The sequence below is a fragment of the Aphelocoma coerulescens genome, chromosome 4 (assembly GCF_041296385.1).
Source record: "Aphelocoma coerulescens isolate FSJ_1873_10779 chromosome 4, UR_Acoe_1.0, whole genome shotgun sequence".
NCBI lineage: Eukaryota > Metazoa > Chordata > Aves > Passeriformes > Corvidae > Aphelocoma > Aphelocoma coerulescens.
Genome location: NC_091017.1, coordinates 61,738,452 through 61,766,265, shown reverse-complemented (window position 1 = coordinate 61,766,265; position 27,814 = coordinate 61,738,452). Strand labels below are relative to the sequence as shown.

The following is a 27,814-nucleotide window of genomic DNA, read 5'->3' as shown; positions in this document are numbered from 1 at the left end:
TATGGCCAGCTTCACATTGGAGGCAAGGCAGACGGAGGTGGCTCCCGGGCTATATCATCTAACCCACTCCAGCCACTCTCTGGGGCAGAGCTGCAGCCAGCATGGGTGAGCTGCCTGTGAGGGGCCGGAACTGCACGAGTAGCAGCACCTGCCTCTTAATTTCAAATCATATCAGTCATTTCTTAACGTGGTCCCAGGTTCCTGCTGTTGTAACCGCTTGATTTTGCTTAGCAGGCTGTAGCTCCCTGAGAGCTCAGCGGGGGTTACCTGGGACACTGCGACCCAGTCACATCACACAGTCCATTCTGAACAGCCCTGCGATCTTGATCTGGTCAGCTATCAGCGTTACAACCAGTGATGATGAAGGAAGTGAGAAGGGTGTCTCATGAGGGTTGAGATGGCTTTAATCACATCTTGTCCCCACGATCTCCAGAGGCAGAGAGACCTCATGGTCTGGGCACAGGGGGGGTTTTGTAGGGGCCCAAGGGCGGTCCCTGGGTGGGGTTGGGGTACAGGAACCAATAGGGAGAGCCTGAGGGAGTGGCCAAAACTAAAGCAGGGATCGGGAGCGGGGGGAACAATCTGGGATAGGAAAAAGCATGGGGCGGCAGGTTGTCACATCTTCCACTGATGTGCTGCTTGGTTTCTCCCTCAACATTAACAGCAGCCTGAAGACTGTATCCATCCCAAGACAGAAATGAAAGACGGAAAGTCTCAATCATGCTTTAAAAGTGTCCTCAGATCTCTCCTTTAACCTTAGAGGGTGTCTAGCTGAATAGCTTTGATTAAGTGTCTGATTTTAGATGATGAGGTTTAGATGAGTCACACACTAAGGCAACATTTTCTCTCTCTATGAGAAATGTGTAGTCATTTTCTCCACAGCTTCAGGAGTGGGTTTCACATGATTTCCCCCTCTTAACTTGGTCTATTTACCCATCTTTTACCTTCCTTGCATCTAAAGTGGAATAAGCGGGCCCCAATGGCCACCAATAAAACAGCTGTTAGCAATCCATTTTAGACAGATTTTAAAACTCCTGGGGAAAGACCTGGGGCAATGGAGGCTACCACTCCAGGCAGAGATGCCTCAGCTCTCTTTTCAGCATTTAGAAGCATCAGTCTACTCTACCTGGCTACAGTGCATAATTCAATTAGCATTATCCCTTAAATGCTTGTCTGCTGTTATCCAAACTATTCTCTGTTTACTCCTGTGATCCCCTTATAGATGCATTTCCTATTGCCATCAGTCTGTATCTTTTTATGTGACTTTACCTCTCTGCTAGAAGCCATAAAATTCTTATCATCTCCCATAGTACATCATCCAATCCTCCTTTATATTATATGTTGCTATCAATATTTCATTCTTATATATTTTAATCTCAGACGAGAATATTGTATCATCTTTACTTTGTTCTGATAAAAGAAATGTAATATTTTGGTATGAAAACTACTCTTTAATCCACATGAATATACAAGAGATTTGTTTTCTGTATTGAAAAGAGGCCTTTTTTTACAGTATCTTTAAATCAGAAATGATACTACTTTTTTTAAAACATATTTTTCCTTTAAAGGATTAATTTAGTGCTCATGAAAGCTGCCACATTGACAGTTCTGAGAAAAGAAGCCTATTTAACTGGCCATGGAAGAGATAAGTACCAGCAGTGTAAGATTCCTAGACTGCTTATGCATTCACCTGAAAAAATCTATGATCCTGATCCCATTCAAGTCAATAGTAAAATTCCCTCAAACCTGGTACTTCATTTGGCTTCTAAGTCTGCCCATGAAAATAATCCTTATGACAATGGTAGGTGTGCTGTATTCTTAAAATTCTGCTCCAACTGGAGATACTGAGAGTTTGCTCTGAGAACGGAACGCCTTTCATATGGCCACCTCTACAGCTGCTATCAGTCTACACCAGGTTCACATCAGTGATATAAAGAAGAGAGGGACTATAGCTCTTCACTGCTCTCTCAAGTCCCCCTGATGATATTAAGATTGTGGTGGTATTACCTGTGCGTGATATATTACAAATCTCCTTCAAAGTCACATTTTAGCTCTAAAAGGAGTGAGAGACTTTATCAATAAATAGATGGTATGGTGTCTACCACTGTGGTTTGTAAATGTTATGCCCAGAAGAAATCTTACTTTATAAACAGATGGATCCTTTTTACTTGATTCACTAATGCTTTACAATTAACTAATTAACAGGTTTATTGCCAAAATTAGCAATAAAAAGTGTTAAGGAGTTTTGACCAAAGCAGTCTTTGGCAATTACATAGATACAAAACAATCTGCATGATAGTTTGAGGCTAAACGTTCCTCAGATCAGAATTTAACCTGCTGTTTTCAAATAAAAGTTGACAAATAGGAAACCAAACCCTGCAGACTTTCTCAACCATTTCATATTTGAGAGCCTCAGCCTTAATTGGTATTAATTACAGGTAACACAACAAAAGTTTGAAGGGCTGATTATGCACTTTCTAGACAAATAAAGCTGTTTAATATCCTACACTTTGATGGACTCGCTTCTTTCAGTCTCCTCTAATGATATAGTTCTGGGTCAGGAATCTTTGTGCTTTTTGTGCTATAAATAATGTTTAGTTTTAAAGGGCACCGTATCATCTAGAAAAATATATCACAAAGGACATTTAAAATCTAATTATTTAATATTACTGCAGGTCAGGAAGGGAAGGGGGAATTCTTGTAAAAATAGACTACTGACTTTTAAGTAATCAGTTGCATAATTTCTATGTAAAAATCCATCCCTTTCAACTTGACAGCACAAAAAATGTGAATGAAAAAACCCTATATAATCAGAGTTTTAAAAGATCTTATTCATTTTGTAGATTTATCTCTAGAATTGTTTAATAGATGGGGACCAGTGATTCACTCACTCCTGCCCATGAAGGTTTCAAAAGAAAATATATACAAAAATACAAAAGTAAGTCATAGTCAGGAAGAGTTTGCAAGTATATCTAGCTGGTGTGTGTGTCCATCCATCCATTTATGCACCAATTTAGCAATCACAGAATCCCAGAATGGGTCAGGTTGGAAGGGACTACAATGGGTTGGTTATCTAGTCCAACCTCCCTGCTCAAGCAGGGTCATCCTAGAGCACATGGCACAGGATTGTGTCTGGGTGGTTCTTGAGTATCTCCAGTGAGGGAGACTCCACAACCTCTCTGAGCAACCTGTTCCAGCGTTTGGTCACTTGCACAGTAAAGAAATTCTTCCTCATGTTCAGGTGGAACTTCCTGGGCATCAGTTTCTGCCCGTTGCCTCTTGTCCTGTTGCTTGGCACCACTGAGCAGAGCCTGGCTCCATCCTCCTGACACCCTCCCTTCCTACAGACATTGATGAGGTCCCCTCTCAGCCATCTCTTCTCGATGCTGAACAGGCCCAGGTCCCTCAGCCTGCCCTTGTAACAGAGATGCTCCTGTTCTTTAACCATGTTCATAGCCTTCCACTGGACCTGTTCCAGGAGCTCCATGTCTCTCTTGTACTGAGGAGCCCAGAACTGGACACAGGGCTCCAGGTGCACCTCACCAGGGCTGAGTAGAGGGGCAGGATCACCTCCCTTGACCTGCTGGCAATGCTCTTCCTAATGCCCCCCAGGGTACCACTGGCCCTCTTGGCCACAAGGACACACTGCTGGCTCATGGACAGCTTGGCTGTCCATCAGGACTCCCACGTCTTTTTTCCACAGAGCTAGGCTTTCCAGCAGCTTGGCCCCCAGCCTGTGCTGCTGCATGAGGTTACTCTTCCATAGATGCAGAACCCTGCACTTGCCTTTTTTGAATTTCAGAGGGTTCCTTTCTGCCCATCTCTCAAATCTGTCAAAGTCCTTCTGAAGGGCTGCAAGGCACTCAGGGACATCAGTCCAAAGCTCCCTCCAGCTTTGTGTCATCAGTGAGCTTGCTGAGGAGGCATCTGGACCTTCATCCAAGTCATTGATAAATAAGTTAAGCAATGATTTATTATCCTATCCATTGTGACTCATTATGTTTTCTTATTGCCACTGCATCTTGCACACTGTTTATATTTTTCTTTTTGGACCAGATCTACCTTCTGAAGGTAACACTTGAACTGACATTGCATTCAATTTTTTAGTAGAATGGACAGAGAAGTAAGTATGTAACTCTATTACCGAGAAAGGAAATTTTAAAATACCATTTTCTAAAGAGTACAAGAATATATGTTATTATTTCCTCCCAATATCTAACTAAAAATTACAGCCCTTTTTAAATTTCTTATAACGAAACCTGTCCTTTAAGTGACCAGAAAAATAAAAGAGTAATTTTCTTTTTGAATTATGGTATAAAGCCTGTATAAGATGGATTTGATAAGACATGACTTGCTATTTGTTTGAATATTATATCCATACCAGAAAGTTTGTTAGGACTGGAAAGCTTGTTATATTCAGCTATTGTCTTAAATGAAAGTTAAGGTCATTTTTTTCCAATGACTGCATTTTATTTCATTGTTATGCTAATTGTTATTTATTTCAAAGGGACTGTTCCTTTTCTGACTCATAGTTACGTGAATGAAATAGAGACGTACATTCAGTTTGGTTTTAAAGATAGCCCTTAATTTTATATTTAACAGAGTCAATATATTTGTTTATCTTACTGTGTATAGTAGCTTGCACTTTTTAAGAAGTTCATTTTATTATGGATTCAATTAATGAACTGAAGCATATTTGCAGTAATTTATTCACAATGGGCCTCTGTGTCTATCTGAGAACCTCTCTGCAAGAGAGGTTATGAAGATTGGGGAAGTTTGGAATTGCTTCAGATTGTAGAAGCTTTCTTCCTTGAAGTTCCCAGCACATACACTGGTCAAAATATTTCATAAGGAGCATATGTACTAAAAGGGAAAGTATCAATTAATATCACTTTTCTTTTAACTGGTAGATGCTATCATTCCCTTAGAAAGGGGTGTTCTAATAATAGAAACACTGAAAGATTTAAATATAGCAGAGCTAGTGGATAGTGCTATAACATACAATTTATCCTATTTGATACTTGTTAACAAGTGCAGTGATCCATGAAGAAGATTCTTGAGTTTTTGTGTCTGAGTTTAAATGAATGGTTTGGGAGTCAAGTCTATTAGTGTGTGCCATATAGCGAGCAATTCTTTAAATTCAACACAAACCATGCACAGGCTGGGGTTCACAAGGTGCATGGTTATGGGTGTGACTGGAACCAATGATTCCTTTCCCATTTTTATTACAATATGTAATCAGAAACACAAGTTTGTAAGATGCTTCTTCTGTTTACTGTATGTTTGATATTCGTGTGCCCAGGTGCAAGGGAAAGCAGGAGGAAGAGAAAGGGTACATTAACAATATTACTACCTTTTTCAAATATGCAATAAGCACATACATAAATTTTCAATCTATCTGACCTTTAAGGATTAGCCAACGATCCTCAGCACATCAGCATCTGAACCTTTAGGGGCAGTTGATGAAGTCATATGCTGGCGTGGCCTGTGGGACTGCACAGTAATTCCCAAGAACAGTAGAGATATTATGTGAGTGAAACAGAAATCATAGAATGATGATCTGAGGATCAGCAAGAAGTAAGGTTCTGACCTTGAAGAGGTTTAAGAGTACATTCTGAACAGCTGTCTGGGACATAATTAAAGGCATCTTAACATGATGAACCCTGAAGAATGTAAACCATCATCTGTGCACATGGAAGAGCAAAAGATATTGCTTTTATAGCTGTGGAGCTTACGGTCAGAAGTGATATGAAAAATTAGAAATGTGACAGTTTTATAATAATTTTATACTCCTTGCAATAATTTTCATTTGCATCTTTTTGCCAGTGAATCTCTGGAATGGCGTTAAGTATTTCTCACTTCAGCTTACCCTGCAATATTGGAGTGTCTCTGTGGGCTTTCTTTTTCACATATCTGTGTGCTTACAAGTTGCAAGCAAACAGGCATTAAGATGATGTCTGCTATTCAAGCTAAGAAAAGAATGAGGAAAAAGAGTTCCCAAAGACATTCTGTTAAGTTTCCCTGTGAAGAATACACTCCCAGAATACACTCCTGAAGCCTCTTATAAAATTACAAGTGTGGTATTTCAAGCAGGAAAATAAGTCTTGTTGACTTCTGCAAACTAATTATTGCCACAAAATGGGAAGATGAGAAGAAAAGATGTAGATGAGGAAAATCAGTACGTTATTTTTTTCTTCTTCAAACTCTGAAGCAGTTTAATCAATATCCCCTGGACCACACAGAGGGCACATTGTAATTTAGCTTTTCTGTAAAACACAGGATGGACTATGTAATTCTTCCTGTGGGTTCATCACAATGAAATTGAAAACCAGTGATACATTACATATGAATTTATCTTCTCCTGAGAAGTATGTGTAGGTCCAGAGCAAAGAGAGCTCCATGTAGTTGAAACAAAAGTACTTTTATTAGTACCGGGGAAGTGCCATAGTTTGGCTGCCTGTTTATGACTGATAGCTTTGGCTCCCTGAATCCTTCTCTTCCTTTAGTTAGGGAATTATTTCTCACAAGCTATAGTAGTATCTGGTTCCTGCATTTAAAATTCACCAATCAGTCTGACATATGACTGTAGGGCTAAACAACAGGCAAAACACCATGCACTATGCAATTAAAGTATTTGCTTTGTCTCCTTAGACAGTTATGTCTACATTAATTTGACAGAAAATTCATCCTCCACATACTCTAACTAACTCTCCATTTTATAACCATTCTGATTATTTATCTTAATAATCATCATAGCACATTTAGTCTAGATCTGTCTGTTGGGAGAGATTACATTTATAAATGTCACATGCCTTTCCTTTTGGAACATATATGGCAAAGCTGTGTCCAAAAATCTGCATGAAGCACAATAAATCCATTATTCTCACCATTCCTGATCTCCTGCCCGATCAATGGACTTTATTTAAACTTTTAGTGACATCAAGTCTTGGGCTAAGAGCAAATACAGTAAAGTTAATATAAAAGATTTCTTAGAGAGAGGTATAAACAGCTGGATTTCTATGCTTCAGCTGAACCAGGGAGTTCTGCAAGCAACTCAAAGCAGCACACAATGCCTTAAAAGCACTTTTCTGGGTCGGATAGTGGAAGAAATGGCAGCCACATGTAAGATGAACTCATATGATTATGTTCAGAAATTTGCCAAGGGCTCTGACACAGAGGGGCCCAGTTCTGTTTGGAGCAGGAAAGCCTTGCTTTTCAGTCTCTCAGGAGTTGCTGCTTCACCCAGATGTGATACAATCAGTGCAGCTCGTGCCACCAGACTTCAAAGGCAATGGGACAGTACCCCATCTGAGGCACAAAATGGGGTGCCTGGGTCTGCGGCGATGGGAGCCCTGTAAACGGCCTGCAGCAGACAGAGAGATTCTCAATCCTTCACTTCCCCAAATATTAAATTCAACCCATTTATGTTACTGATTTTTTGTATCAAAATCATATTGCAGACTTATATAACTGCTGTTGTCAAATATTTGTAAAAAACTCACAACTGCATCATATAATTCAAATGTTTATAGCATGCAGGCTGTACTGAGCTGAAAGCTACTGCCTTCATTTACACTCACTAGGAATCTCCAGATTGAGTCACTTCTCCAAAAGGTATAATGGATTCCTAAAATGCTCAATAATTCTGAAAGATACTGTAGAGACTTGCATATAGATAATCAGCAACAAGCGTAATATAACAACTGCAGTAGTCCTCTGAGATGAGGAAGATTACTTCCCTACATCAGTTTTTTATTGTTCTCTGCTGATAAGGACCTTTACTACTGTTAGGGTGCTTCCCTTCTGTTTAACCAAGAATGAAGAAAGCTATTTTTATCACTGAACAATGTTTAGTTCTGTAAAAAAATCTTTCATTTTTTCGTCATGTTTGTAATGCTTTGAGCTTAATGCCTCAGTGAGAGAAGCTGTTCTCAGTGCAGCTGTTTATGGCACTCAACAGAAACTTTTTGATTTCCTTTAGTTTATTAATCTTTGCATCTATGCTCTGCTTTACACTGAATATGCAGCAGCATTTGTAACTTTTATTTATGTCTGCATTAGCCTCAACACTGATAGACATTGCTAATCAAAGATGTACAGCATTTATTTGATGCCATGAAAAATGCACTGACAATTTCCTGCCTTATAAACTGGAAGGGTAGAAAACATTTAACCACATTAAGAGCAAGAATTTGTCTCCTTAACATAGGTTTCTCACAGCACCAGAGAAATAGGGGTAAAGGGCAGTATTTTTTTTTCTGCATTAGTGTTCTTCAGCATTTAGACTCCATTCAGAGTGAGGAATCTTCAGAGAAAAATTATCTTCAACTAATTGTGTTGTTCTATGATTTCAATTCGCTCACCTCCTACAAAAAAAGGCTGTTTCTGACTGCCTACTGACACTATTAAACAAAATTAAATAAATATTAGTTCAAACACTGTACAAGTAAAGAACAGTAGATTTTGTTCCTGTATAGTGCTGCTTACATAAGCACAATGCTAACTACCTCCCAGGCATTGATTAGCATGGTATCTGTGTAAGACACTCCAGACACAGACAGATTAATGAGCTCCTCTACATTTAACTGCCTTCACCATTAATTGTGAGGTTCAGAGGAAAGGAGAGGTATCCTCTGATAAAAATCTATTTATTCTGTCAAATCTCACAAAATTTCAGTCTTTTATATTAAGATCTTTATGTACCAAAGGCAAGAAAACTACAGTGGCCTTGCTTTACTGTATTTTAGTCTGCATTCCATGTATTTTTGTGATTCTATGTCTCTATTGAGGCTTTTAGTAAAATAGAGTCAGAAGCTTGCTAGGTTCTGGCTACATCAGTGAAAAGGGACAGACATTATTATAGGTTACAGTAATTTTGCTCCCTTTTACCCATTTCCAAGGTCTTATGGATTTGTGGGTTTCTGTTTTAGTTTTGCTGAGATAAGAAATCCATGCTAAAACTCAAATATATTCTTTGCATAGTCTGTTTTATTTAGCTCCATGCACATTTCATCTGTTCTCCAAGAATGGAAAGGAGAGAAACTACAAGCAGTTTCCTTGACCCTTGAAGCTTCACATCACTTTGTACCAAATACACTCAGTCTCTTTTCTTCTAACTCACAACCTTTTTGCCTTAGGTCTTTACTTGCAGTAGGCTAAGCTTAAATTCCAGCTCACTTCCTTTGCTTCCAGGACAGAACCTTGTAACTTTGTTTGAACTACTTGGATGCCCACTTCTCTCAGTTGCTAATCCAATGACTTTATTCATAAAGCAGGTTAATTGCTTCCACTGTGGGTAAGAAGGTAGTCATCGATGAAGTCACAATTAAAAATAGCAAAGATGAACTATCTGGGGAAAAGGTGTTTTGATTTATTGTTACTTAGGGACAAAGTAGCATCCTATTTGGTATTCACTAAAGCTCAAAAATACACATTGAATCAAAAATTAAAAAGAATTATGGTAACTTACTTCCAGAAGAAAATCCTAAGTCTGGCAGGAAAAAAAAATAAATAAATCACATGCACTCTTTCAGTCATATTCAGTAGATGATCCCACTGATCAGGTGTCCCCAGGTCCTTCACACATAAACACTATCTGAATACCTGAAATGATTAGCTTGTCTTTTAAATGTTGATGTAGTAAGCTATAAACATGGTAACAGACAACATTCACTTCTGAACACTAAAAAACATATCCTAAATAATTTCGACATTGAAAATTAAAGTGGGATTCAGAAAATGTGGGAATCTAAGTACAGGGAAGTTTTCTGTATTTCTCCACCAAAATGCTTTGGGAGATGCAGATAATGATATTCAATAAAGGCCTGCCTAAATCTCATTGACAAAGAAAACCATCAATTTTTTGGCAAGGAGATGTGTCATTGATATTGACTGCCTTTCTGGTCTGATTTCTTGGCTGAACCTTTTGTACAGATGAAATGAAGAAACAACACAGTTATTATGCTCCTTGTAAGACTTTTACACAGAGTTAGACTCTTCACAGACCTGTCTAGGAAAACGATGCACTCTAAGGAAAAGGGTTTGACTGCCACTTTGTTAACCAAGTACCTGTTCACCTGTATATGGAAATAATAACTTCTCCACGCTTGAATTAACATTCATCACTAATTTGGAAAAAAAATGGGCAGTGCAGAACCAAAGAAAGAAATTTATAAAATGTAACTTTTTAATAATAAAATCAAAACATTGAGGGGTTATTTATATTTTTTCTTTATATTTACATTCAGCTTTATTAGGAGTAACAACACCACCTCAAACCTTTCAAAAGCAGAATCCATGAAAGGATTTGGCAGAATCAGTAAGAGAATGCCTTAAAACTAGTATGAAAGGGAGTTGCTTAGAATAATAATCAAGGTTTCAAGAAGCATCTCAGATAAAGGGTGGAAATGACTTCCTCCTTCTGAAATTCAATGGGAAAAAAGTTGGCCTTCTGTTTCACAGAGAAGATGAAAGGTAAAATAAAATATCATTCTCCACTCTTAAATTGTGGTACAAGAGTGAGATAATGTTCTTGATGTTCGGCTCTTATCAATAACCTTCCTGGGGAGCATTTGTTATGTTTAACATTGTAAAGCAAAAAGGAAATTTTAGCTGTATTAACCATAATAATGTCTTATGTTCCTTCAAGAATAGTCTTTTGGCTTTAGGCTTGCAATACCCCTGCTGTCTGCATCTGCTTGATCTGAACTTTTTGGGCCAAATTATCCTAAATAAAGCTTTTTGACATATGGAATGGACTTGATATTCCAGCTCTCATGGATAAGTGAGGGAAATGGGAAGGCTGCAGGACTGCAGCTATCCCATCATGTCTAAAGGAGAAGACAAGGAGGGATTGAGTTAAGCAAATTTAGTAGTTATATTTGAATTATGTAAGCTGCAGATCAGTACTGAACTGGGCTGGAATTATTCAATTGTCTTTTATTCATCCCTTTGATTATTTGCTACTATATTTGCGGAGAGTGAAAGGGAAGTTTTTAAATATTTCAAATGTCCTCCTAAATGTGCAACTCTGCCAAATAGTTACAGCAGCTACAAAAGTCAAGCGCATCACATCTAGCTGCAAGAAAATAACAGGCCTCCCTTCTCCCTACTTTACATGTCATGCTCTTACTTAAGATTTGTCGAAGTAAAATAACTGCCCTGGAATCATTAGCATCTGGTTCCCACAAATAATGGCTCCTAAGTCTGTTTTGAGAATGAACAGATTATAGATTTTTTCTTTCAATGAGGGGATTGTAAGGGGTAAAGAAGAAAGGAAGGCATAAAAGCTACTCAGGGACAGATCAGAATAACTGCAACGTTGCCAAATTTGCTGAAAAGGGAGCAGTTTTCTCCCTCCTCTCCACCAGAAGTTCCATTAAGTATATGTATACCTTGTGCATGACAAGGTCTGAGCCATGAGCTTTGGCACTGAGTGCTTCCTGCTGTATACAAACTAGGACAGAGACATTCACATCCCCAGCTCAGAGAGGGAAGAAAGCTGGTGCTTCCCAGCTGAGTGCAGTGTCTACCCCCGGGTTTTCCCCTTCTTTCCAAAACAGTGAAATGGAACAACTGATGCAGCAGATGGCTTGTCTTAATTTGCTCGTCTTCACACAGGAAGTGAGGAGGAGAATCTCAATTTCATGTCTGGCAGTGGCTGGTGTTACAGGGTTACTTCCCCAGCTCCTGTCCAGTTGTGCAAGCAGAGTGCTGTCAGGGGGATGTCCTCTGTTCATGTTCAGTGGTGTGAGTTGGCTGAAGGCTTGGGAGGGGAGGGTTCATGTGCTTTACTTCTCACCAGAACACTGCATGAGAGAACTACATGTGCAGACAGCACTATCTCACTTAGCATGTGGTGTATTTTGGCTATATCCCTTAGAGAGTTGTTCACCAATAAAGACCTCTGAGCTTCAAGGTTCTCCAGAAAGATGGAATTTTTTTAACCTGTAAGCCACAGGGTTCTAATCAGATAATACATATGTTGAAACATAACTTAGGCTTATGACTTCCCTTGTGTGAAGAAGTGACAATTTCAAGCACAAGGTCAGCCCCAGAATATGCAGCAGAGATTTCTCTACTGACCAGAGCAATTCAGGCAGGTCACCTATCTCTCCTCTCCTCTGAGTCTGTTGTCCAAACCTGATCAGGAAGGAACCCAAAATTGGAAACATGCACTGCCTCTTTTTATTTCAGAAAAGTTCATTCCATTACTAAAAAACAGGCATCTTTATGTTGTGGCTAAAACAGTACTTGTCAGATTCCTGCTTTCCTTTGTCAATACTAGCCTAGAGTAGTCCTGGCAGTTCTTGAAGGAGTCACTCACTGCTATGGATTCAATTCTCACAGACTCCACTGTAGATACTGAAAATGAGCCACTTATCAGATTCATGTCCAGGAAATACATATTTCCCTCATCTCTCTTGCTGTGTCCAAGCTCCGTTAGCTACCCATAACACCCATCTTCCTTCAGAGATCCATTCACCTGGCAGAAAGGTACTGTTTTCCTTATGCTTATTTCCCAGCAGAACTACAGCATTTTTTTCACCATCACCATGCACTTATAATTTAATAAAACCCAAAAAGATGCAAATTATACTGACCAAACTGGTTTTGCCAGGACTCTGTACCTGAGCCTCTGAAACAGAAGGTGCAGTGGAATCAGTTCTTTTCAGTCCTCTGATCCTTTGGCAGTAGGGTACACTAGCATAATGATGTGGAGACTTCAAAATAGAGGGAAATGGAGAGAGAATACAGGAGAGAGAATACAAAAACTGTAGGAAAAAAGTGAAAGCTGACAAATTAGATTGTGAGGCCATTGGGCTTGCTGTTTGTGCAGGGTATAATATTATTGGGGCAGTCAGGATATGAACAATAATGAGAGTTTAGTTGATGAGATGCACAGTGGTTAGCTGAAGTAGTACCTTTTATTGATTCTTCAAACTATTTAATTCTTTCTTTTTAGCTTACTCAGATATCTATTTAGTTGGCATCTGTCTTAACTTCATATATCATTGTAACTGTTTTCTTCCCAGACTGACTGCTACTTAAGGGATAATAGGAGGGATGCTCTGTTTTACTAGACAATAATATGGTTCCTGCTTGAATCAATTACAAGGCTGAAGGGAACCTGATTATTGCCAGAGAAAATGGGGCATCCCTCCTATTGTGCTTAATATACTAGAAGTGAACCAATAAAGTTGATTTTTGGATACAAAGTTAATTACATTGAAAAATCAGCTGTAATCCATCTGATGAATACTGCTTTTAAACATGCAGAAGTATACTCATTTAGGCCTATTATTTCCTATTTGTAGGAATTAGGGTATCTATAAAGTTAGCTGATCAATTTCATTTTAATTGTTCCCTTATTATGGAAAGAAGTATGGAATGGAGATATGCCCACCTCTTAAGGGTGTCCAGAGAATTAACCAGTTAATGTTTTTACAGCACTTTTAACATTTACAAGGAAATATAAATGCTTTGCATTATTAAGTAATAATTAGTATTAAGCAGGAATAGCTAAAGAGTGGTTACAGATTGCTTTCATATGCCCTTTCCAATCCCTACTGCTTATTAGGAGGAATCCTACCCAAGGTGTAGAGAATGTCCTGCCTTAGGAAGACAATTTACATCTGCCTGCATTTGTTTCAGTAAATCAAGCATTCTAGTTCTCCTTTTTTCTAGTCACAAGTGAGAGGGATGAGTTTACAGGCAATGCAAAATTGCACCTCTCAGCAAGGCTGTGTGTAGGAAAAACAGATGCCTACAACCCACTAGAGGAGATGGCACATATTGGAAAACAGGCCAGCTGGCTGCCCACTTACTCTTTATGGACTTTCTCCCTTCCAAAATTGGGCCCTTGGTAATGCTATGATTTTTGGTGATAGCCCTAACCAATAAAAGAAGAAAGGATGACATTTGGGGTAAAAATCTACCAGGGGCAGGAAGGACACACTACAATACCTGACTTCCTCAGCTCTTAGGTCCTTCATCTACTGTGGAAGAAAAACATCTTTAAAAAACTGAATTGGGTGGGCTGTAGGTATTTAGATGTTTTTAAACTTGTACCTCTGAGTGATGTTGAAGTTCCTGAGCTCCACCCAGGGAACAACTAGTGCTCCTTAGTACTAATGTGGTAATGTGGAAATGTATGTTAGTCCTGATTAGCAATCACCCATATGGATTTGCACAAACGGATAATGATGGCCTCACGGGAATTTCATTGCCCATCCTCAGATTTCTAAACCATAAACATGTGAAATAGGGAGGTTGTAGTGTGGTAAGTTTAACAAGGAGGAAGCCATGATGGTACGATCACATCCTTTTACCCACAGAAGTCCTAACTTTGAGTGAGACTGAGTGACAATAACTCCATGTTCATTTCTCTGGCTGAGAGTGTGCATTTTTACCATAATTTTATGGCAATCTTTTCAGAAATTCAAAGGAAAATTAAACAATTCATGTGTTCCTGCCACCTTTATTTATATCACAGAAACCGGTCACTTAAGCGTACAACTTGAAGTTAATAAATTCTGTAAGCGGTTTCACAATGCTAAAATTGGTGAATAAGGCCATTTCACCCACAGAAAGCACCCATTGTCCCCTTCCAGAGAAGAGCTGTCCTGTTTCAAGGCCTCATGTAAAATAACATGTAGGTTAACATTATCCAGCATGCTAAAGGCAAAACTCCATGCCTAAAGAAAAGCAAGCAGAGAGCTCCTGCTGCAGCTACGGAGGAAGGATGGTCCTTCCCAGGCTGTGAAGCCACGCATGCTTTGCTCACTGGTGCACTGGTGAAACCATCCTGTTACCAGGACAGACATTATCTGACTTGCTCTGCACAGAGGTGGAGTTCAAGGTTGCTGTGCTGCATAGCCAAACCCTACCTGGCTGTTTGACTGGCAGAGAAATGAGATGATACTTCCACGCAGGTTTGTTTTTTTTTAATGTGATCTGCTTTCCTTGAAAACCTAGAAATAGTCTAGTATGTTTAACTGGGGGTTAATTATATCTCCATTTTTAACCAGAGTTTATCCCATCCCCATTATATTTCTGTAACATATTTTGAATGAGCTTTCAATCCTGCCACATCAAGTGTTTTTTTAATGCAATTCTTCTGCTAGTCAGAAATATTAGTAATTAAATTCTCTCAAATACGCTAGTGTAAAGCAGAGGGAGAACATCCCAATTCTATCAGCACTGGTGTTAATTATTTTAGGCAAGCTGTCATTTATGTTTTCTAAAGTGGATTTTGTTCTTGCAGTCAGGAACATTGCTTAGTGCAGAATTAATTAATCATTATAAATATAAAACCTGCAGTATCAGCTTCCGCGTTCAGTAAGGTTTCAAGAGGCAAGGTTGAAGGAGTCAATAGGCTGCTGTGGGGAATCATGGTTTTTTTCATCTGATACAAGGACAATTAAATTATATGCCTAATCTTTACAGAAATATGTATTTAAAGCATCATCACAAAATAATAAAAAAAAGAAAAATTGATAATTTATTGTGACTGGCAGCTTTTACTAATGCAATATTGTTTTAAAAATTGCTGTATAAATCAAGATTAGTGAGGAAGAAACTGAAAAGCTAAGTTTACTATAAATTTGAAGAGTTGTTTTTAAAGGTGTCTCTCTCATTTTACCTGTTTGGAAATTGGTTGAGTCATTAATTTCCTCACCATAGTACAAATACAAGCATAAAGATCTACAAGACCACAAAAATAAACAAATAGTCCAACTTTGCCCAGAGCATGCTGTGTAAGAACTGAATGCCAGCACTTGAAACTATGGGGGTGGCTTTACTAGAAGAGGCCAAGCAAGTCTGACAGCTCAGAAAAACTGGAATTAATGATGAAATAAACTAAAAAATTTAATCTTGCTATTTGGTGTAAGAGATGTTGGCTTTTTTCTTTCTTTACCTACTCCCTTATTTTCCCCTCACAAAACAATTAAAGCACATTCTTTCTCAACAAAAAAGGATGTGATTTCATTGTCTAAGACATGCACTGACTTTGCACCAGCAGAAAATTGGCTGATTATTTTCTCATACAGGGATCAAAAAATCAAAAATGTGGTGGATGGCCACTAGCTGCTTTACTGAGTTGACTGACCATCATGTTGCATGTCTCCTTGTTTTACAATATAGATATGCTGGCATTTAATCTCCAAAAGCAACATATAATATGGGACTTTGAGGAGGGGAGGGAAATCAAATCTACCTAGAGATACCCACTCAGAATCCTATGAAATACATGTTGACATCCTGTTGAAAATGCACTCCTACTTTCCAAAGGCATTCTCTTGACGTGTAAGGTTGTATGTGGTTGAAAGGTATGGGTCTATCAGTGCAATAGATAGTATTAATTATGCAAGCTTCCTCAGTTTTATAGTTTATTGTAAAAGATATTATTTCATGATTTGTATCACTACAATTATGTTTGTAATGGGATTTTAATTGATTTTGAATCCAATTTAAAAAATCCCTATTTTTAAAGCACACCTCAGCTGCTGCCACTTTGAATCTGTGCCAAGCTGGCAGACTGTAACTCATTGTGTCATCATTTAAATGTCTTGCTGCAGTGCTGGAGTTAGGGATTTGGAAACGATCTGCATTTAATACAGTCTCTTAACTTGCAGCCATTTCAGAACTTAGGAATGCTGAAATGTTCAAAAAGCATGCTACTGACAGTCAGTAGGCATCTGGTAGGATTGTGTTGTTTTACTTATTCTTGACACTTGTTGAGCTGATAATCTTTTAAAGATGCTTTTATTAAGGAGCACAATTATTTTCCCAATACATGATTGGAGTTTGGTGATACCTCAAAACCTTATTTACCCAGGTAAACCTAGGATTTGGAAGGCATGCAATTGATCAAAAACAACTCACAAACATCTTTCCTTGTCTTGGACACAGCATACATCCACATCCAAACATCCACAAGATTTGAGGTGGGTAGAAATACGGACGATCACTCCTTCATTTGGGCTTCTTGCTGCCACTCTATGTATCTCTCATGAAGCTATTTCCTGACCCTCTTATACCCATGTTGATTAAAAATGTGTAGAATTTGAGCTGACATGTTTTAGATAATTATCTGTTATAAGATAAACAGTGGTTATTTTATACATGCAAAAACCTTTCTTAGTATTTGAGATAACTTCACATAAACTCATTTGACTACAGATAGGGGATATTACTGCCCTCAGGCTGAAGCAAGAGCCTAACAAGCAATGAAAACTGTGGTTCCAAGATCTTCCAAGATCATGTATATTCTGGTATGGCGGATGATGATCTTGGTTCATGTTTCGATCTGTGGAGCTTTCCAGAGCAAACTTTCCATTAACCTGGAAGATTCTAAAAGGTTAATTAATCACTGACTGGGTCTGAGGGAAATTGCAGCAAACTATTGCTCAAAGATATTAAAGCGCTCTTTACAATTGGCTTCAGGCAGTATTACCTAATCCCAGGAATGGCTTTAACCCTCAGGCAGTAGCTCATTGTGGTTGGCCTCAAGTGCAGTCAATAATCTGTATTTGCTATTAGGGCTCTGCTAGTAATTGAATTTTGGTTTAGTGGAAGAACCAAGAATTTCAAAGAACAAGAAGAAAACCCCCAACCCCCCCCAACTCCCTTTGTTTTAGGTTCTATGATTCTGTATCTTTTGAGAGCATTTTTGATAACTATAAAAAAATGAACTTAGAAGGGTGTTACCTACATCTGCTTCTGAAAACAAGAATTTGATCTGCTTTCCTCCCTCCTTAGTGGGAGTGCTCTAACCACTAAGCTTTGAGACATTGATTTTTTTTTTCCCCTCTTGAAATTTTTCCACATTTCATAAAGTGTTCAGACGCTAATTAGTGCAGAAGCTGGTACCTAACTACCAGGGCACACTTTTCTTCAGAGCTGTGCAAGTATTCACATAAATGAATGAAGAGGATATCAAGCCAGATAATGAGTCAGCTCCAGGACTGGTATGGTTATGTCGGTGCAGGGCTGTGCCCAGGCTAATTAGCTCATTTGAAGAGAAGAGCTAATTAACTCTGGAAGAGCAGCAAGCGGCTGCTTCTTACATGCAGCTACTATTTCTGCCATTCTCATTTGCAGTATCTGTGTAGCTCTGAGTCTAGTGTGTAGACCTCTGGATGCAGCATTCCTCAGTGCAGACCATCCCTATGCTCTGAAAACGTACTGTATGCATGGGCTTAACTCCAGTAAATTTGTGGTTGGCCTTTTCTTGGTTCATCCCTTTCATCATTTTATTTCTGCCTTTGCTCGTCATACATACTCTAATACTGAAAGCTGTTTAGCAGCACAGGTCTTCCTCTAAAATAAATGAAAAATATTTGGGGTATGAGCAACATGTGACAGAAGCCACAAAATTGCACAGACAAGAACAATTTCTAATGGCCCTTCTGTTTTGAAGGAACGTTATTAAGAATTGCTTAGCTGACATAACCCAACCCTGTGGCCAGGCAGAACGGCACATGGTAAATGCACATGTGAATTTTCTAGCAGATACTGATTAGAATTTCCCATTTAAAACTTGTCCTTCTCTTTTTAAATAGCAGCACTAGTATAAAAGATGCAATTCTATTACTCTGCAGTTTCATTTTTTTATATAAACTCTGAATACAGGCTAATACATCTCTCCCCATGATACCCTGCAGTGTAACCTACCAAATAAAGAATAGCTCCCTATGCAATTGAGCATTATGTTATAATGAAGAGACTCAGTTATCAGATTATTAATATTTCTAAATGAAGCAATCATTCTGAAACAAGGAAAATAAGAAATATTTCTATCTATTTTATATTTGAATTAGGGTGTTTTCAATCCCATTATTGTAAATTAGTTCAATAGAGCTTGCACAAAACAGGTCCAGATAATAAAAAAACTGTTGAATTGTTACATATGTTAAGTTTCTGGCTACTATTGTTTGCCATAACTCAACTAAACAGGCAAGTGAGACATTTAGACACCTGATGGCAATCTTTCATTAAATTTGGTTAAGTATGATTTGTGCCTTTTCCTGTATGAAAATGTCTCAGACATAACAGTACAATTTAGTTTTGTATAGGACTTCAGTCAAAAAAAACCCACAAAGAAGTCTTATGATGAGATACATAAGGGAGAGATAACACTTCTTGGATGTGAGTTCAGTGGTTCCCAGAAAGGCAGTATACAAAAAAAATTACATTAGCTGAAGAAGTTAGAGGGGAAAACCCAGGAATTTTGAAGCAGCAAAGACAGTTCTGCATTTTTGCAGCCAGTTGGAGTGCGAATAAACTGGAAGAAAGTGGCAAAGGGAGGAGAAGGTAAGTGAGGTTTATGTTGTGTTAAATGATGCAACAAAACCTAATGCCTTGCATGAATTGTGTTACTTTAGAGACTTAAACAGATGCTGTTCACTATTTCTTAGGGCTGGCTGGCCAGCTAGCCTAGCTTTCTTATTGCTATGCCAAGTACAATAAACTTATTTTTGTAAAATGAATGTGATCACCTGTGACAAATCTTACCCTTCCTCACTATCCATAGTAATCTTAAATGTACTGAACTTTGCAGCAGCTCCATATTTGAGGTTAGGAGGAAGACATGCTGAAGGAAATGTGCATTCAAACCCATTTGGTAGCTGAGGTAATAAATAACAGTCCTAGTGTTTTTCAGTCTGTCAGCGCCAAAGATACTGAAATACAGTTCTACAGAGCTTGACAGAAACCCGTAAGAGGGAATTGTAATTGTCAGACCCCTTTGGCTCCTGATACAGTTTTGCAGGAGCCAAGGAGGAACGCAGAGTTTGGACTCTCTAACTTCTTCTGGATACAAGGATCATTTCTGCTCTTTCCATGCTCTTTCCCTCTTGATGGGGGTTAGTTTAACAGTGAATCTGTCTTCCTTCCCTGTCTCCTAGAGAACCCAAACACAATTATTCACATTGGTCACACTGAAGAGATACTTTATGTGCATCCAATTGTTCTGTCCCTGCCTGAAGGGCTCAAGCACAGCTGGTGAGTGGAGACAGATGGAGAAGGGCAGGTAAATTGTGAGACAGCCATGGTTCGCTCACCAGACAGTGGTTTCGTCTCTACAACTGCCCAACTGTGGAAGCATATTGTGAGTGCCAGGGGCTGTGGCAACAGAGAAAGAGACTTTGATTAGTTTTCAAGAGGTAGAACAAGAACCTCGCACTCTTTTCTTCCTGAAAATATTGTGCTGTCCTAGAAACAGCTTAAAAAAGGGATCCATTTAGTATTATAAATAAGTGTAAGCACAAATGGGTGCTTGGTCCTGGACAAAGCTTGAAGTGACTCATTTATGCTAGAGGAGTCACTCTAGTGTGCTATTGATGTGAGAGACAAATTCAGTTAAAATTATTACTTTCTGAAACATCTTTTGTTTTTAGGGAAAAATGGTTCCTTGGATTGGGCTACAATCTGTAATTCTGAAAACCTTAAAAATAAACAACTTCCCTGACAGACAGAGGCAAAGGCATGTACCAGCCACTAGCATTTAGTTTGGAATGCAGGAATCCCTATGGGAAGGAACAAAGGATCTCTCTCATTGTTTTTGTACATATCCCTGAGGGAAAACCATGACACTCAAAACCAAGGGGCAAATTTTACCCTTTCTTCCCAGTTCACCCAGCTCCAGAGCATTACGGAGCCATTCAGCCACAAGGCTATACCTGGTTATGAGGGAAGTGGGGAGAGGATGCGAAGTGCCACCTCCTCTTCAGTGATAGAGGCTGATATTCTTCATCCGTGACAGCTGGTGGGCTGTCAAGATGCAGTCAGACAGCCTTGTGTTTGAATCCTCTTTGAGTGTTTATCTCTCAGATATAACATACATCAATCTTACCTTTCGAAGATTTCTTTTTTATCAGCATACTACTTCTTCATGAAACATTTTATTTTATAGAAGATGAATGAACTGTGTTGAAGAGACAAGCAAACAAACAAATCAGATACTGATTTTTGCTTTTACCCATTGCCTCAGCAAAAAGGCTTTCTATGGTCATGATATAAAAACATGCTCATGTAAAATTAATGTCTCTACACTCAAATTTTATTTAACACTAGAAAAAAGGAGGCCCTAATATTCCTAAAACTGTGTTCATAATTGAAATAGGACATTCAGCTTCTGCTTCTAGAAGTGCTCCTTGAGCAGTGCACTGTGGTGTGAGGACAAGGGCTAGAATATATAAATTTATCCCTTAAAAGAACAGAGTTTTTAAAATAGAGGTAAATGTTTCAAATATTGTCTTGAGCTCTTCTTTTAATCCCCATAGAATTGAAATAAAACTGTGTGTATCCATGTAAGTAATGCTCCCCATCACAAGTCAGTATATTCTCCCCACCCCTTGCCCTCCAAAAGTTTATAATCTGCCCTTACCCCAAATAAATTTGAAAAATCAGGATGGATGTCAAAGGAGATAATATAGGTTATACTCAGAAAAGAAATAATGATTGAGTAATCACCTCATGGACATATATTAGTCTCCCAACCCTGGTGTGTTTCAGAAGTAGGTTTCCAACAAACTTTTACTACATAGGCTACTTCCCACTCACCTTCTAGTGACATTTACTGGCTTCCAATCAACCACTTTTCCTGTAAACATGTCAGCTGCAGTTGCTTTTTATTGGTGTTGTAGATTAACCCCAGCCAGAAGTCCCACGCAGCCGCTGGCTCACTCCCTGTGAGAGACTGAAATGTTAAAGATTAATGACTCAAACAATCGCCCATTTGCAAAAGCAGCAGGTGCTTTGCTGAGGCCAGGCTTGCACACCCCCCCCCCCAAAGTGAAGGGGAGGAGGAGGGTTTCTGGATGTGGTGAAACCTGTGTAAGAACAGCCCAGGTGCAGAGGGGGTGCACACCCACCACCAGAGGCTGACCACGACAAACTGGCCTTTGTTAGCAGCAAGCTGTTTTGAGCCAGATAAGGGAAGAGGCCAATAAGAAGAAGATCTTGCAAAGTGGGATAGTGCTCTTTATTATGCCAGTGGCTCCCTTTACACAGCTGGTTCAGGTGTAGAACTCCCCTCGGGGAAGGCACTGGGACATTCACACATAGGCCTAAAGTTATTCATCCTTTCTGATGGGGCATAACTAGCTCAACTACACTGACATGAGAGGCAGCTGTCATGTGTTAGATGTCATAAACCATCAAAGACCCCTGAAGCATCCTGACTCATTTCTGGGGCCTTCCACCAGAGGACCAGGTGATCCTTGTTACAGTGTTACATCAAACAATGTAAAATTACACCCCAACCAGGGGAAATACCTGGGCCTTCCCACCTGACCCTAAGTGTATATTAATCCACTGAAATTTGTGTTTTTCAGGCTCAACCAGATCAAGACTGGGCAACATTTCAATCAACAGACACTAAAATTGCAACAATCAAGTCTCAGCACTGGATCGATCCATGAGTGGTGATATCTTTCTACTCTTATCCTTTCCTTCTCTTTCTTTCTTTTCCTTGTACGTTTTCTTAAGTGTTATTTTTATGTTTTTATATTGCTATATTTCTACAGATAATAACCAAGCCGACTACATACTTCCTTTCCATCGGAACCAAATTGTTCTGAAATAAACCTGCCATATATATATTTATTCACACCGGTCATTTAGTGTCGTTTCACTCTAGTCTGCCCCAAAGGATCTATTATTGACAAGAGCCTCAGTTAACCCACCTCCAGGGGCAGGTCATAATACTCCCTAGCCAGCAGGATCAGGAAGAGAACTGGAAGGGTAAAAGGTAAAAAACTCATGGGTTGAGATGAAGACAATTTAATAAAGCAAAAGCCACACATGCAAACAAAGCAAAACAAGGAATTCATCCACCACTTCCATGGGCAGAGAGGTGTTCAGCCATGCCCAGGCCAGTGGGGCCCTTCCACACGTAATGGTGACTTGGGAAGACAAAGGCTATCACTCCAGATGTCCCCTCCTTCCTCTTTCTTCCTCTCAGTTTGTATACTGAGCGTGATGTCACATGTTCTGTGCCAGAGGCTGGAAAGGCTGACCTCCCAAGATATTTTGGGATGCCTGTGGGGTGTGGCGGGGGGGGCAGGTTAGGCCTTGCCCTGCCAAGGTAGTGAACCGACTCCCCCAGCATCCCTGGAGCTCGTACCCTAGTCTGGCAGAGCTGTCAATCATTGGCACACCAGAGGCAGTGCTAACCCAGCTCCTGAGTGGCCGAGTGACCCAAAGTCCCACCTAGGGGGTGGGCCCACAGAAGCCATTGGCTATTTAAGGCTGAGCATGAGGTGAGCACATGTCCTGATTTTATGCTTGTGTTGGAGTTGGTGTCTGATCTATGCTGGAACCTAGGAGTTGGTGGCTATATGTGTGTGTTTCTATATGTTTTCTGTCTTATTCTCTCTTTCTTCTCCTTCTAATTTCCTTTTCTTGGAATGTTTTAGTAAAGTTAACATCAAATGGGTTTAAAGTTTTCTAAGTTGAGTGGGCCAAATTAATACTGTGAGAAGTGCTTTATGCTGATTGGATGTTGTACTAAATCTTTTGCCAGAGCTCCTTGATTTTCTATATTTTGCCAGTAAAGTAATTTTGACCTCTTGAGAATATCTGGTCAGTATTTCTTTGGTGCATTTAACCCAGAGTACAGGGACCTTGGTAAACCCCTTACATTTAAATGTTGGGGCCTTACAGTCTAGAATATCCCTTTGGTAGGTTGGGGTCCCTGTCCTGGCTGTGTCTCCTCCCAGCTTCCTTTGCCAACAGGCCGGTATAAGAAGCAGAAAAGTCCTTAGCTCTGTAAACACTGCTCAGCAGTAACAAAAACGTCTCTATGCTATCAGCCCTGTGTTCAGCATAGATCCAAAACATAGCCCCATACCATCCACCGTGAACAACATTAATTCTACCCCAGCCAAAACCAGCACACATTGCAAGAGACAACAGTTGTTTAACTACGATCTTAACTTTTAATGGGAAGGAAAATTTTTCAAATATTAGAAATGCAAACAAGACCTGGCCAAGTTGGTCTTTTCTCAATATCTCCTTTAATATGATCCACTATCAGAAGTCTTCCTCACCTTTGCTCATCTGGAGTTTCAAAGCAGCTCTGGGCCAGTCTTCTTGATCAACTCCAGATTTCAGTAGGGAACACCTTCTTTTCACCATCACAATCTGCAGCGATTAGGTAAGTAACAAACAGTCATTAGAAGCATTATGTAATTCCATATACCAGCTACAGGTCTGTGAGTTAATGACTATTACATTACAACGCTCTTGGTAGACTGTGTAAGCAGACATGCATTAGAGGCTGTAGCAGAGATGTAATTTGCTTTTTAAAACTTTCCTTTGTAGTTTTGGGTTGCTGTTGTTTTTATTCCGAAAGATTTAATTTCTATGAAGCTGAAAAGCTGTTAAAAATACTGGAAACCTATAACTGCCACTTTCAGGAAAATTTCTTTCAGATTTTCCTTGCAGAGTTGCCATTTCTTTGATGTTTGACAGGGACTTGAAACCTGGGATAGAGTGACCCATATAGGAGGAAAGAAAATAGGGACACTACATTTCTGCCAGAAAAACTGGGACATCTGGTCACCTCATTTATTACCAAAAAGAATATCTTCAGAGAATGATATTTCTAGATACAGGGATTTGATGATTTCTTCACAGTGAGATGAAAACAGAGACTATGTTAGTAAAAAGTTGATCTAAATTCCTTTTGTAGGTAGCAATTTTGAATTTTTAAACAAGAAATAATTATTTTACTTATTAAATTTACAGTAAAAATAGATTCCTATGTCTAAACCTGAATAGCCATTCATGTAATTAACATCATAATAAATCCAGATACACTGAGCCCCTCCAACATTAACATGATGTGATTCCCAGCTATATATTTTTTTCAAAACTGTTAAAAAACCTCCATAAGAGGTTTATTTTATAGTCTTCTGGAATGGAGTGTTTTATAGGCAGAGAGGAAATCCTTTGCATGGGCCATACACAATAAGGCAGAGATATGTTAATGATGAGAACATGAAACATAACCATGTAAACTCTGAAGGAGAATGTCATTACAATCAAATATATCAGTGAACAAGATTCACATGTATTAAAGATGCTTGAAAGTTAAAGCTGGACTCTGAACTCTTTCTAAATGATGATGTACAGAAAGAGGGGATTCTTTTACATTCTTAGAAGACTTTGAAATGAGCATTTAGAGAAAGCAATTTGTCATTAAAACCATGTTGTTTTGAGCCAGTTTTCTTACTGGTGTGAAAGATTCCATGTTTAGGTAATTTTAAAGCATTTTCACTGTGATGTAAAGTAATATCTCATCCTTGCATCACCAAATACTTGACTGCCAGGGCATGGTTCACAAAACATTGTTTCACAGCTTCATCACTGCATAGCAGAGCCGGTTACTGAGTTCCATAGTGGTTGATCTGAGGCCCAAACTTTATTCCTTCTGAGGTTCTGTCTTAGTATGGTCACCTCAGATTCAGTCTAATATAAATGTTACTGAACTTCTTGAATGACCCCCCCCCCTTACTGTTTCTTGACAGGTTTGTTGCTCCAGGGAGACCAACACCAGTTTGCAGCTTGCCAGTGAAACAGCAATAGTTTCCATGATGCCTTGCTTCCTTTGCCAACTTCCACATTCCCTGCTGTACTGCAGCAAATACACCTAGACGACCTCCCTTTGTCATCTTAGCATTTCCTAGCATCAATCTCCCCTTTCCTTCACCCTATTTGTAGTACTCAAACCAACATCCAGCTCATCCCTTGCAATCTCCAGCCATTTCTGTATTTCCTTTGCATCTCTAAGGTACAACATAAATGAATCTTGTTTACAGAAGGCACTGAAGGACATTTTCAGCAGCATGCTATCTCCGAGTCTTAAGTTCTCAGCATGGATGTGAATTTTGTTAGTGTACTATTAGGTATAGTCAGGACAGCAGTGGTTTCAGGTGATACTTGCTTCAGTTTTGATTAACTGTGATAGATCACATAGTTTTGCTAACTGGCTTCAAAGCCTCTTTTTTGATTGGTTTTGTTTCCAGATGTTTCTTCAGGGCTCTGCTAGTGCATGACATATGCTGTTCATGGTTTGACTGCTCCATCTTCTCCCTCTGCTGCTAAAGCAATTTATGATCAGTTTGTTTTATATGTTCTTTTTTAATGTTTGTACTCGTTGTGTTTCTAGTGTTCTGGACCATGGGAATGAAAGTCAATAACCAAAGTTACCAAAGTGGCCTTTTGAAGGAACTTTAATTTTATTAGCTCAGGAGAAGTATGGAATTTGAGCCATGCTGAGATAACATCACAGGGTACGTCACACCCAAGGGCTGACATTATCTCTCAGGAACACAGACTCCTGGGGTGTCTTATTAATTATAGTTAATTGCATGGAAATTAATGAGCTTTTTCAGTGACTACTGGGCTACTCTACAGCTGCGAGACAAACTATATTAACTTTAATTTTTATGTTTCTTGGTCTTGGACAGTTAAATGCTTTAAGTTTATCTTAATTCACTCTCTGCTCTTCTAGAGTATAACTAATTACATATTTTTTATTGTTTCCCAACACCATTGCCATATGCTTTCAGTAAGAAATGTTCTCCACTATTTTTATTGTATTTATCATCTATGCCTAAGGGAGGAAATTTGTATCATTTACTTTAAAATTCATGTTGATTTGAGAAAGATATTTATATTTTCAAATGGCTTTTAAACCTAAGGGACACAATGCATGACTCTGTTAGTCTCCAATTCTTTTAGAAATTTAGACAACATCCGGACAGCCAAGCTGTCCATAATAAAAAAAAAACAGAAACAGGTTAATGATGGTGCTGAAAACTAACTTCAGAGTTCTTGTTAAACAGCTTTATTAAAAACGTAATACTTTCCCAAAACTAAAGCACTAATGTTAGAGAATATAGGCTATTTCAATGCCAGAAGTGGAAAACCCAGACAAGAACCTATATTTCTGAAGGAATTTGTTAGCTTGGGGACAGATATTTTGGGTTTCCATTTGACTTGACAGATCTTGGTCCCTTTTGGATATTTCTTTACTATGTATGATAAACTCATGTACTCCATATTCATAGGCTTGCAATACTTACCAAACAAATTTAATATTCAAGACATGTCTATTTTTGATAACCTTTTTGTTGAATATAGAGTGTGGCTGATTTTATAGAGTAACTGTAAGAAGCTGAAAGACATGATGAATGAATTGAGAAGAACTTGCTCTGAAGGAATAAGGATGATGCTGTGCTATCACTGCTGAGTGTTATTCATTATACACTATAAGCACTGCTGCAGAATATTTAGTGGTGAACACTTACAAAGCTCAGTATATCTTAAAAGCCCAGAAGAATTAATTAGGCCTTAAATAATCCTCTGTTAATTTTTAGCACATACTAGTCATCTTTCCACTGACAAGATTTTACAAAAATACCCTTTTCTCAAGCCTTCCAGATATTTCCAACATCATAATGTTTCTAAAATCAGTATCTTTTCATGGAAAACACAATGTTGAACACTTGAAAGATCTAATGCAGCCTATATTCCTATAAAATTTATTCTTTGTAATAATATGGTCTTAAACTTATGACTCATAAAAACAACATTTTATTGAAAATAGAAAAAGTAAAAAATTTTAAATGAGCATACAAAAATGAACTTAAGACATTAAGTACTCATTCATTGCTATATAAAATTTGATTATTTTTCGAAACAGTTACAGGCTTGATATAGAAAAAGGAAAGAAAAGAAGGTATTAAGTAGAAAAAGTGAAAACTAAGTTCAGTTTACTTTTGAATTTATGTTGGTGATT

At 38.7% G+C, this 27,814-nt stretch overlaps 3 long non-coding RNA genes across 6 annotated transcripts in view; 2 read left to right on the top strand and 1 right to left on the bottom strand.

Annotated features, from left to right (window-relative positions):
* Nucleotides 1-22,799, top strand: part of LOC138109931 (uncharacterized) — a 76,278-nt gene extending 53,479 nt beyond the window's left edge. The window contains exon 3 of the long non-coding RNA XR_011150746.1: nt 22,341-22,799. This is a non-coding gene — a long non-coding RNA (uncharacterized lncRNA). The remainder of the gene's footprint in view (nt 1-22,340) is intronic.
* On the bottom strand, nt 17,559-21,963 carry LOC138109930 (uncharacterized). 4 transcript variants are annotated; one of them, XR_011150743.1, is made up of 5 exons: nt 21,837-21,963; nt 21,568-21,703; nt 20,858-20,929; nt 20,685-20,775; nt 17,559-20,127 (listed from the first exon to the last, which is right to left on the bottom strand). It is a non-coding gene; the product is annotated as an uncharacterized lncRNA (long non-coding RNA). The 4 variants fall into 4 exon arrangements; XR_011150742.1 differs by lacking the exon at nt 20,685-20,775; XR_011150745.1 differs by lacking the exon at nt 20,685-20,775 and having other exon boundaries at nt 21,568-21,693.
* Nucleotides 22,800-23,177: 378 nt separating the features above from the next.
* LOC138109115 (uncharacterized) lies at nt 23,178-27,574 on the top strand. The gene is made up of 3 exons (XR_011150281.1): nt 23,178-23,347; nt 24,044-24,163; nt 25,539-27,574. It is a non-coding gene; the product is annotated as an uncharacterized lncRNA (long non-coding RNA).
* The last annotated feature ends 240 nt before the right edge of the window (nt 27,575-27,814 follow it).